Consider the following 13498-nt stretch of genomic DNA (forward strand, 5'->3'; position numbering starts at 1 on the left):
GTCTTCATTACGTGGGAACTCCAGAGAAGAAAAGAGTAAGCCCAACACGTTTCTGCTTCTGCCAGGGTGAGTTGACCAGTAATGTTTTGAAACTTGATACTGGGCTAAGATGTAGAGATGGAAGTAGACACTGCGTGGTTACAAAGTTCAATATAACCAGGTTGCTCCTCCTCCATCCCCAGCTGGGCCTTGGTCCACACACACAGACAGATGAGACACGGCAGGAGACTACAGCGGTAAAGACCTCAGGAGAAAGGGCGTGCAGTGGTGGCGGACGAATAAGATGTACCTTGCACGATGCGGAAGATCCTACTGCTAAGTACATGGCCAAGTATTACTGAGTGGAGGATGAAGTACTACCACTGCTGAGTACAAGGTCACATACTAGCACTGCACAGTGCAAGGTTAACTAACTACCAATGCTGAGTACAGGGTCATGTGCTACTACTGGTGAGTACAGCAGTGGTAAGGTCCGGCATCGATGTGGACTTTGGTCCGTGACTGGAGCCTCCAACGGACCAAAGGAACAGAAGGAACAGAGAAGGGGGCCAAGTGAGGATTTCCCTCAAAGGCTCAGTCCTCTGTTCTTAACGCTACCTCGCTAACGCGGGAAATGGCAAACAGTATGAAAAAAAAATATATATATATATAAATATATATATATATATATATATATATATATATATATATATATATATATATATATATATATATAGTGGCTAAATTTCAGATTAAGTTTGGCTTGGTTAGAAGTGCAATAGCTCGGATTAGACTGGGTTGGAGTAAAGGCAACAAACAATCGGATTCATTTGGTATGCTGGCGCAACAGCGCAAGAGCTTCGTCCAATCAGCGTCACTGTACTTAATTAAGAGCCTCGTCGAGTTCTCATGGCCGTAAACGAGCCGAGATTGCTATAGGAGGACAGTGAACAGTGCCGTGTTATTGACCTAACCTGTGGATATGTATGGCATGAAGGCAGCCCTTCAAATGTACGGCAATGTTAGATTCAGTCCCCGGGCGATTCCTTCATCCTATGTGCACGACGGTAAGGCCCTTGAGCACGAAGGTAATCACACGAAGGTGTGTTTCTGTAGCTTAAGAGACTTCTCATATCTCGTCAGGCAAGAGGTTATCGTATTCTAATTGTCAGTCCTCATCCACCACGGAGAAACTTCTAACCAAGAAATATCTAACACTCAAGCTTTGGTCAAAGAACATTCGTGCAGACTTCAAATAATATCTCAATGGAATATCCATGAATTAGAATAATTAGAAAGATCTATTAGAATATTTACGATATTCACTTAGAATGATCAATCAGGCTAGAGTAATTACTAAACACGAAATAAATAGCATGTGACTTAGCTGCTAATCATGCCCTAATTTAATCAGTTTCCAGAACCTGGACTATATATAAATTAGAATAAATATTTGACTGTAGTCAAACAGGTGTATGTACCATAAACATTTGCTCTATGAACATCGTAATATCATGTTTTCTAAACAGGTAAATGTTATGTGCCCGGCGAGCCAGAGGCTCGTGTGCAGAGGGTAAAGAAAAGAGCACCTTTATTTTTACGTTGGGATTATTAATAAAACCCAGCATTACAAATCTCGTTTAGTTAATCCTCGTATAATATTAATTTCGCCTAGCATTTAAGCTCAGGGATTAAGGGTCCACTATAAATCCTCATGATTGAAATGGGGAGCTTCTGATAGACTATGACCGATTGCCTATCTATCGAGCCACTGTGTTGACATTTTGTAATTAAGTGCAAATACAGTGATTTCGGTTATTGTCAGCTGCAAGCGATGAGGATGAGACGGTTGATGCAACACGAGACGAGTGTTATGAACTTACATAGTGCTGGAAGCAGAATACACGTGTACGTGTAGCATTACGCTTCGTTATATATCGACTCGATTCATGCTGGGTGTTACTGGACTCCGCCAACAAGTGGTAACACCGAGGACGACATGTCACATCGGTGAAGCTGCGTCATCATCAAGGGAAGGGAGGGACTACACTCTCGTAAGGGGACTTTCCACCATAAGGAGCTCGATCATTCTCCAGCTCTGCGTGCAGTGCAGACACAGAGCTGGAGGAGCCCCATATAAAGGGGTCCTGGAGTATATAATGATAATGATAATGAGATATATATATATATATATATATATATATATATATATATATATATATATATATATATATATATATATGCCTCCCTATATTTCCTGACTATCTATTAAACAGCAGAAGCGTTTTACTCTCTAATTCAGCTCTTTTTAATTCTGGTAAGAATTCTGTTGGCCTCCTCTGCACCTTATCTATTCGCTCTTTCTGTTTACTTTAGGTACGTTGACCAAACTTCAGAAACATCTAGTTTTGGTCTTGTGTGGTGGTGTGATAAGCTTGCTGAATATTTCCTTATCGACGAACTTGAATGTTATCTTAATATTTACCAAAAGCAAGACTGTCTTTTATGCTGTTCGTCCAACGTGGGACCCGGGCGACAGGCTAGGGACGGCGTGGGTGTGTGTGTGTGTGTGTGTGTGTGTGTGTGTGTGTCTTCCTCCAAACATTCCCGGGGGCGGCATGGGGTCCTGCATAACGTCACACACTCCTAATGTCCCTTCCTTTGTATGGGCGACCTGCAGGAAGGCATTAACCCAGAAACTTGTTGATGGAAGAAGTTAGACGATGAAATTCGTCTCCTGTGGCCACAAGAGCGAGACTCCGCGGGAGAGCGCTGCCTCTCACCTCCTCTCCCCTTTCCTCTCCTCCCTATCACACCTCGACAGGGTGCAGCTGACACGAAGAGTGCAAAGATGGGCAAACAGAAAAAGAAAACCATCAGGTCCTATCGACGCTGTACGTGATGACAGAAGAGATACGACAAATTATATGATGTAACACTAAGAAAATCCGAACAAAGAGAAGACCCACTTATAAAAACATATCCACGAGGAAACAGACAGCGTCATTCCAAATGTTAACAATGCTATCTTTATTGTAGTGGTTGATCGCTATTATGGGTTTTGTGGTTGACCCGCCGTCATGGGTTATGGTTGTTTTTGTTTTCGATCTTCGTCATGGGGTAACTGTAGTCGACCCTCGTTATGAGGCAGTGGTTGTGGTCAACCCCTTGTCATGGGTACATGAGTGGCTATTGCAGCTGCAGTCGACCCTCTCCATCAATCAGTTCAGAGGCAACAAGTGGGCAAGAAATGAAATGTCTTTAAGAAGCTGAAAAACACATGATGACAAATCCCTCTACACATTAGACACAGGAAATCTAACTTCTGCTATTCACCAGATGGAAGGGAACAAATATATCAAATTCTTTTATAATGTAAGTCTATCTTACACATCACAGTGTCTGTTTTCATGGCCAAGTAACTATCCACGACCATCAAATCGAAGAATATACACACCAGAGCCTGAGAGGCAACTGAGCCAAGGAACAGACCGACATCAAACGACGGATGAGAAGGTCTGTACACTGACCTCAGGGTACGAGAGCACTCGCAACGACTGATGGACTTACAAAGGCGACGTGAAGTATGTAAAGACACTCAAGGCAACAGTCCAAAGGTATATAACTCGCAGTGTGCCAGGCTGATATACTCTAAGGACACTGCAACCCCAAAATAGAAAAATGCAACTCGCGATCTCTCTCTCTCTCTCTCTCTCTCTCTCTCTCTCTCTCTCTCTCTCTCTCTCTCTCTCTCTCTCTCTCCTGAAGAAAGATCCCCTGCCTTGATAACTCTTCACGGCTTCTTTCAAGCAATCCACAAGATCTCGAGCAAAGAGACGAGATACGACTGCGAATTTGGCATCTCTGAGCTTCAGAGTCGCAAGGCTTTCTACCTTGTCCTCAAGCACTTGAAAACGGTGAAGGAAACTAACAGGGAAGATAAAAATGTCTTCCAGTACCTCATTATGTTGACCAGATAGGGAAGAAGCCTCTCTACATGATCTGTGGTGCTGCCAGGTGAGGACGGAAAAGTAGCACTGGTGTTGCCACTTTCATATGACAGACGGGGACGCCCCGCCCATGTGGTGAACACAAGCTGTCCAATGTACCAGTAGACACAGACGTCTGGTTGTCCACTACTATGGACTTAGTGGTTTCCCCTGTGGTCAAACTAATCGTATAATATTTGATAGAGGAAGTAACATTAGAAATGAAAATAAATCCATAATATATAGTCACCAAACACATTCGTTCCTTAATTCAAAAATATAGTCATTGACTTATCTATGACCATGAAATTCTGACTGTTCACCTCCCTCAACACAAGAGATAAATGCATTTGATGAGGGAGTCAGTTCCATGGCCCCAAACTATTAAGGGGAAACTTTATTCTATGGTGTCATGTTCGGGGTCAGGGTTTAAGAGGTTGGAAGAACCACCCTAACAAAATGTATGTGGCGTTTTCAAGGTTGATTTTCAAGGAAATAGTTATGAAATAATGAGGTTAAGGATCGTACGTGTACAATCATACACACCACACAACGGCAGTACTCCCACACCCAGCCCAGACATTCATCATCCCCTCGGAGCGGGTCGATAAATGGATACCTAGCTTAGGCTGCAGTGTATACATACAAATGTAGAAGTAAAGATACGGTACATTTATACAAGACTTAGAGACAGGGCGACACGAGTGTAAAACCCTCCCTCAATAGCACACTAATGGTGATCAGAAACGCAATACAGACGGAAACATACTCACCCACGCTCGACTTTCCTTGGTTAGATCACTGGTTGGTGGGCACTAAGACACAAACCCAACCTCTTCATGCACGGAGAGGAGACCATCGGCTCTGGTGACAGAGGGATAGTCCTTGTAAGATCATCGTGTTACTGACCTAAAATAAATCTTACATTGATAAAAACTACACACACACACACACACACACACACACACACACACACACACACACACACGTGTTTACATGTGTCTATGTGTCTTAATATACTGTAATTAACCATAGTGCAGTAGGACCTCCCAAATATTAATTAAACCAGGCGTTCATAATAAAGTCGCGAAGCTTGTGAAACCACCTGACTTCGTATAACAAATCTTTTAATATATGTTTAAAATAATTTAAACTGGCCTCGCATTTTAAACTTCGGAACAACTCATGCTCAGCTGCTGGAGTTTCTGACGCGAATATGTTCTCCCATTTTAAACTTTACCAGCTCCAGGCTCGCTGGGTGCTCGAGGTTTTTTGGCTTGAGATTGTTACATATAAATCATAAAGTTAATGAAACGCAGCCAACGACGAATCTCCCCAGTCCTGGGGTGGACTCCGCGTCCTGCTCCCCTGCCTTGCCTTGGCTCTGTGTGGGTCTGAGCTCCTCCCTGCACATAACTGGGCAAGACATACTCTCGATTGATCTGCCAGTAAAAGTTTTATGGAAACTAGATTTTTTTTCCAGTAAGTGGGCTGCTTATAAGGGACCAACATATCTATTACACATTCGCTATAGAATCACCACACACTGACTACACATATAACTCACATCACATTCACTCACACATGCCATATACTGATTACATATTCACTTCACATACATCATACACTCACCACACATTCACCACACACTCACCATATACTCACCACACGTTGGCAACAAACTCAACATATACTCACCACACGTTCGCCACAGACTTACCATAAAGTCACCATACATTACCGACGCACTAACAACTGCGTGCGGTCACTGCACATTCAACACACACTCACTACGCCCTCGCTGTAGGCCACGTCACATACCACAGCCAGTTTCAAAACCCCACCCCACACAAACGTCACACTCTTGCCTCGCCACACACTCACGATGCACTTTATAGCCTGAGGCACTCGAGCCACTAGCTTAGGAGCTTCCTCACGCGTCATTTACACTCTCACTAAGTGTCTTCAGCCTTGGACCGGCACGGGAGACTGCCCGCCTCGACAAAGACACAGATGGACTTGGATACAGTCAACAACGGACTCAGAGCGATAGCCCGGAGTGCCTCGCTTGATAAGATCGCCATGAGTGTGCCTTCCAAATACATCCTGTATGGCAGCGTCGGTATTTATGGGGCCATGGAAGGCAGCGCCTCCGGGTTATGGTAGCGTGAAGAGGCACAGCGAGTGGTCAGGCCACAGCGCTACGAGACGGAGCGACGAGCCCTCATACCCAGGGGGGGGGGGGGGGGGGGGGGGGGGTGTCATGGTTCCCGGGGTCCCTGGTAGCCGCCCGGTTTAAAGTTCTTCGCCGTCTGGCTTCCTTGGCGCGCGCGGCACCCGTGACCAGGTTACGTAACATAGAACGATTATAGGAATACGTTTCCTTTATATATGTGTATATATATATATATATATACATATATATATATATATATATATATATATATATATATATATATATATATATATATATATATATATATATTTTCCAGAATACCAAATTATCTTATCAAATTTAATTTGAGGAGGAGCCTAAGACCCGCTACGGACGACGAGGACTCATTGCAACATAATATTTCCGTTAGGTTCCTCAGCGTACTGAGGCAGTACTGGCTGCAGGGCCATAAGTCACTACCACCGTACGATACCTGCTGCAGATAACACTATCTTCCTCAAATGGTATTATTCTGCGACATCCGTCACTCTTAATTAATGATTTCGTTTCTCCTTCTGCACAAAAATTAAACATAACCGACATATTTTGAGCTAGTACGGAGGACATCCGGTGTAGGACTTTCGATGCATGGGCTTGAATCAACACTTTACCAATAATCATCACAAAAAACACAAAGACGTCCCAAGTTTTTCATGAAATAAGATAAAACCAAAAACTACATAAACCTCAAGCTATCCTAACCTCAACCACCTTAACCCGCGGGAGGATAGTGCCTTAATGGAGCTCCTCCTACCGTGGTCCTCTGTCCACTGCTCGCGTTACTACCCTGCCTTCATCGACGCAGAATATGGATGCATAATACTATTATTGGCACCCAGGAGATAACCTCGTTATAGACCATCAGGTCTTCTGCTATCTGGTCCTCCCACGTGACTGTCGTGTCTCCTCTCCCTGGCGTTCATGGACTCGAGTGTCGTAAAGCGTTATCGCTCCAGATATAATACTGTACAACAGACGTTTTTATTATGACATAAAAACGTTTTATCACCTTCATCACGGTATGAATATGACTTGATTCACGTCTACAGTGAAATACTTTACCGCATCTGATAAAGCAACGTCTCGAACGATACATTATTACCTTGTGATAATGTCAAGTCTGTTAAGAGTATCATCTAAACACAGGAAGGACTCGACGTGAAAATTAAATCTTAAGGTATGATGATAATCCTTCAGGATGGATACTTGAGCAAGACGCCTCAAGACCTTGGGGTGAGTATAATGGACTTACGTCATACCTGTCATACTTGATACATTCATCCGCGAGAAAAGTTTCATATAATTCGTCATGTCTTTAGAAAACACGGTTTACGACACGTAATGTCAGGTCAGGTCTGGTCACCATCGTTTGTATGGTTCCTGTACCATACTATGGTACGTGAGCTCAGATCCCGTGTAGCTACTGTATCGCATGAAGGTACTTGATAAGTTCAGGTCCTGTACTTCTGTACCGCACCACAGTGTTCGAGCTACATCTGTGCCGCTTGTGCACCCCACTATGGTACGTCAGCACAGGTACTCTACGTACCTGCTGTACCACATTACGGTACGAAAGAACAGATCCTCCACTTCCGCGTAGTAGCTGGCACTGTACACCTCCTCCCCTCTAGCAACAGCTGTCGAACAACGTTTATCTCAAGGGACCAATATTACCATGCGAGGATCGTGGGAGAAAATCCCTCTGAACGACAGTCTGGGGCTGGATTCAGAACTCTTGCAAAACAAAAGCTAAACTCTGGCATTAACCCTCCCTCTCTCGGGAGAAGCTAATATTACCACATTTATGGAGCACAGTCAATATTCCTCGTGTTGCAGAGGCCATTTTAAGTAGTGTTGCGAGCTTACGATGCATGGATATTTTTCCTACAGAATAAAAGTGTTCTAACCTTTTTTATGGACGAAAAATTACTGTATTCGTACAATTTATGAAAAAAATACTTTAAAAAGGCAAAAAACTGTCTTTATTCTAACTGATGATAAATGAAATATCACGAGCAAATAAAAAATATATTGCAACTGATTCTTTGCAAGGATGACAGGAGAAGCGGACTGATGCAAGGCTGCTCCTCACCACTGTGCAGTTATCTTTCCTACCTCAGTTAGTGTAGCAGCGAATAAGGAGAAAACAATGTCTGTATGTGTCTGCGTAAACTACTATATATATATATATATATATATATATATATATATATATATATATATATATATATATATATATATGAAGATAATGCCGTTTCTAAGATACCTCCAATTAAATACAAACTTACATCAGCGTCGTCCACGTGAGAGTGTCTATAACTGGGGGTGAGATTGTGTCAGAAAAACTCCCGTTAACAGTTTGGGGTCTGGGAAGTTTTCTCATTAAAACAGAATCACTGGGGAAGTCACAGGAGCAGGCGAGGACCCCGTGCTGTGCCGCGCCTTCCACTCAACAACACACGGGAACAGGTTCGATCCCCATCCCACACACTGGAAGCAGAGAGAGAGAGAGAGAGAGAGAGAGAGAGAGAGAGAGAGAGAGAGAGAGAGAGAGAGAGAGAGATGGTGCTCATACTTCATATTTCCATATTTTCTTTCCCCGAAGAGACAGCTTCATCTACGAGGCACGGACGGTGTTGTAAAATTCAGTCAACCACTTGGATGGCATCAGACGGGTCACAAACATGGCCTCCGTACCTACAACAACACCAGCTGGAACTCTTGATGGTACATGGCAGGGGGGAAGAACCTGGGTCGACTTTCTGTCTGTGGTACCCACCGCGTACCACAGACAAGACTGGTCTGTGGCGGCCGTCATCACCTCTACGCTAAGGTTGAATGTAAGTCGCCTTAATCCTTTCAATCGTCGTGCCCAAGACTTAAATCAACGTCCCGTAAGCAGTTAACTCGTCCATTTCAAACGATCAGATCGTCATACTAAAGAGACGGACAGGAACGTTAGCCAAGAGGTCACAAAATGGGACAAGCCCTCTCTGGGGAACATGATATTCCGTGAATACCATGACAATATATCAATACCTGAAACAGCTACTCTCAAACTAGGTAACGTTTGCTACACACAGTTACTCTGGCGTCACTGGCCGAGTACACTTGGCCGGGAACATGATGTACCATCAGAGATGCACACCGGAAGGTTGTTGACCTCTCGTATGTACAGATCACACGTTCAAGTGTACAACAACCGACTACCAGCCCGTCACATGTCGACCACACCTGGAACGTCCAGCAGTCCAGACGGCAAGAAAAACTTCGTCCTGTTCACTCTGGTTTAAGGTTTTACAACCATCTGTTCACCCTGGTTTAAGGTTTTACGTCTATATGTCCAAGTGTCGGCGACAAGTTAATTAACCGGACGTTGGGGAGTTTAGTGAGACGTTTCTTTGGGAGAGACCGCACTGTGGGGAGGGGGGAAGACGTAGTTAAAAGGTGGGAGGAAAGAAGAGGGTGTATGGAAAGGAGTGAAATGATTGTAGTAGGAGGCGAAGGATAGTGGTGTGTGGAGGGAGAACGGAGGTGGAGGATGGAAAGCAAGGAAAGATTATCAAATAATATGAGGAGCTCCCATGGTGTGACCTGCAGAAGCAAAACTTTCGCGTAATGCCTGGTAAGGCTGGGAGGTGTGAGTGAGGGTCATCATGATGGACGGGCTGAGGAAAACCATAACTGGACTGGGGACATCCTCTCCACCTCAGCTCTCGAAAGGTCGTGACGGAGGAGGGGCAAACTACCCGTCACCTCAGATTGCACGGTACGTAAACAAACACTGAAGCTCTCCATGGAGGTGAGATATACCTAAAAGAGAAGAACAAAATACTATGAAGAAATGTATGCAGTTATCAACCCTCACCACCATCATCACAATCCCCACCATTACCATTACTAGCACCACCAACACTACAGCTTGCAACACCATCATCAGCACCACCATAGTCATCAAAACTCTTAGTACCACATCACCATTGATGCGACCACATCATAACTAAAGTAATCCTCACAACGACCAGTAAGACCATCAATATGTTCCCCCACCACAACCACCAACACAAGCAACTCTCTGCTGAACACTACCACCAAAACCACCACCGCCACCACCACCGCCACCACAACCACCACCGCCACCAACACCACAGCCATCACCGCGTCCATGGCCCTTGCCACCTGTCTTCATGCTGGGTGTGTGTCCCAAACATGAATGGACCTAATTATCAGTCCTGATTGCTGTCGGTTCTTTTAGTCACAGTAATTACCGAAGAAATGGCCATCTTGATGAGGCTTTAAGGGACGGACCTCTGGCTTTGCTGGTCCCTGGATACCCCCCCGGTCATGCTTGTGCCTCTGCCTTCCCTCCTGGTCTTCACCTTCTTCTTCTTCCCTCCACTTCCGACATGTGCATCCTCTAAGGCAGCCTCTCCTCGCTTATCCTCTCTGTATTCCGAAAAAAATATCAGCACACTCTCTTCAGCTCTTTCAAAAAAATACATATACATATATACATACATTCTGGTAAGACGTTACCCCCTTGGAAGAATGATTTTAAAACCACTACATGTAGGAGAGGAGAGAAAGCAGTAGCTCCAATAACCACTCCCGAGGATGAGGAAGTGACGGGCGGATGAAAGCAAGATCATAGCGAGGGTTGAGATCTTCTTACCAAAGATGAGGCACGAGAAGCCCAGGCAACGAAGAGGGAAGTGATGACGTGTGTATTTTGACCGGGCTGACTAGGAGGGTGTTAAGTGAGTGGAAGGGTACGTCGGGATCCACAGTGGCGCATGGAAATATGAAGAAGCCGAGAGCTTGAGGGGGTGAATGTGTGTGAGCGTTGCGTGGATGGTGAAGGGGTACAAGATGGTGCCACGTGAGATGAAAAGGGTATAACATAGTGTCACCCGCGTTGAAAAGGCTGCAAGACGGTGTCAAACGGATGAAGAGAGATAGAACAGTGCCTGGCAGATCACAAGCCTCAGGTGGTGCCAAGTGGGGTGACTGGAAATACCTGGTGCCAAGTGGGTGAGGGGGAGATAAGATGGTACCATTCTAGGATAAACATACTTACACTCCCTTCTCTCTCTCTCTCTCTCTCTCTCTCTCTCTCCCCCGCACCACTGGATATGGCCGCTCTACCACCACGACAACCCCCCCCCCCAGCAAGACGACCCAGTCCCCCCCCTACACACCTTTCTTCCACAGTCACATTACGACCTAAGGACATGAATGGCTTCCATTCAATCAGGTCCCGTAAAGCGGCCATTTCGGCTCTCGTATTCTTCCTTGCTATATATATATCCTCTCCCAAAATCACCAAGAATTCTCCCCCGACGCTGTCACATGGCACTGTCGCTGTTACATGGCGCTGTCGTTGTTACATAACATACATTTCTTGTTGTAGTTGTTACCTAGCATACATTTTCAAATGCCACCGTCACCTAGCATACATATCTTGCTGCCGCCGTCACCTAGCATACATTTTCAAATGCCACCGTCACCTAGCATACACTTTCAAATGCCACCGTCACCTAGCATACATATCTCGCTACCGCCGTCACCTAGCATACATTTCCCGCTGCCGCCGTCACCTAGCATACATTTCTCGCTGCTGCTGTCACCTAGCATACATTCTCAGCTAAACGACCCCGAGTTCCTCCCTCACAGCCTCTAACATTCCCACACATCAAAGCGCCATTGGTCGACGGGCCATCCTGTGTAGGTCTTGAGGTCATGTCCATGTCGACCCTGACGTTACAGCCTTGCGTAAGACACCCCGCGCCATTTTGACCAACAATTTCTACACCTTTTCTCCTCCATTTCGGCTGAGAAACGTCCCCAAGCCTTTAGAATCAACCTACGTGGGTGGTTTAATTATAGCATGAACGAGAGAGATCAGAACTGGTAATATGAGAAACGTATACGAATATCAGGATTCATTTTCTGAGTAAAGAAACGTGATTAATCATCAGGATTTCTTTCTTCTTTTCTTGCTTTACGTGTTGGAGGTGGAGCACATGGTGCACACTGAATCTGGAGCGCTGAGGTGGGGCTCTTCTGGCGAAATTCTCTTGTTTGGCGTCATTAAGTCAGGCTCGCGTCTTATTGCAACGTCCCGGAATGCAATAGAGGGTGAATTACAGGGATGTGGCGTCACAGGGTGTGTAACACTGCGGTTGATTGAAACTGTGAGGAGGCGTGACGACCCTGGAGCCGCGAATGAGCAGGCGGAAGGAAGCCAATCTGGCGGGCTGGGGCGTCGCGGTTGGCGGAAGATGAGCCACACACGACATACAGCCACATTTCGTTTCCGAGGTGTGGAGATTGTTGGCAGGGGGGGTAGCAGAGCCGTCCACGACCCCACACCTTCCCCGAAGTTGGAGGCTGTTCGGGAGGATGGGCCCCGTCCACCACCCGTGCCTAACCCAAGGAGGTGGAGACTGTTGGAGGGCCAATCCGCCCACCACCTGTACCTACCCCCAGAGACGGAGATCAGTGGGAATAACCCGTTCCACCTCCCGCACCTCCACGCAGACGAAGATTCCAACCCCCCCTCCCGCGTACCTCTAGCTTCCTCATCTCTGGAGATGGGGGTGTGAAACTTTTAGAGGTCGACCTTCTCCCCTGAGGGGCGAGGCCTAGAAATCGGCGAAGTCGGCGTTCCACCCCTTTGATGCCTGAGGAGTGGAATGTGATGGTGGAGGGAGAAAGAGTGAGGAGGACGGGTGGAGACTGACGAGAACGGGGAATTGGAGTGGAGACTGACGGGAAGGGAGAAGGGGCCTGAGTTGATGGCTCTCATAAGATGGGAACTACTTCCTGTCGCATCAACATTTTGAAGAAGTAAAGAGTTTTGAGGGATGCTGAGGTTCGTCTGAGTCCTCATGATTCTTTCTCTCTCTGTCTTTCATTTTCATTCGAACGTTCGTTTTTTCATACTCGCTCCCTTAATGTCATTCAGATCTCACTCTCACTCACTTTCGACACATCTCCCGCCTGCTGCCTCTGACCGTCTCGAGGTCCTTCTTCGACATGCTGGAAGTGGAGTCACAACTGTCATAACAACTACTGACACAATCACAACCACCACGACAACTACCGTAACAAATATCATCACAATCACAACCACTACCTCTGGTGTTGTAACAAAATGTTACCACTACCACCACCGTGACAAGCAATACCACAACTATCATCACAATACATACCACCACCACAACCACGATCATTACTATCATGAAGCATAGTATCATAACCACCCTAACCATTATCACCAATAGGATCATTACTGCTACCGTAACAACTATTA

General features: G+C 45.6%; 1 long non-coding RNA gene across 1 annotated transcript in view; it reads right to left on the reverse strand.

Annotated features, from left to right (window-relative positions):
- Window positions 1-4737: 4737 nt before the first annotated feature.
- LOC139756204 (uncharacterized) overlaps window positions 4738-13498 on the reverse strand; it is a 149190-nt gene continuing 140429 nt past the window's right edge. Inside the window, exon 6 of the long non-coding RNA XR_011714293.1 lies at window positions 4738-4832. This is a non-coding gene — a long non-coding RNA (uncharacterized lncRNA). The remainder of the gene's footprint in view (window positions 4833-13498) is intronic.

Source organism: Panulirus ornatus, chromosome 21, assembly GCF_036320965.1.
Source record: "Panulirus ornatus isolate Po-2019 chromosome 21, ASM3632096v1, whole genome shotgun sequence".
Taxonomy (NCBI): domain Eukaryota; kingdom Metazoa; phylum Arthropoda; class Malacostraca; order Decapoda; family Palinuridae; genus Panulirus; species Panulirus ornatus.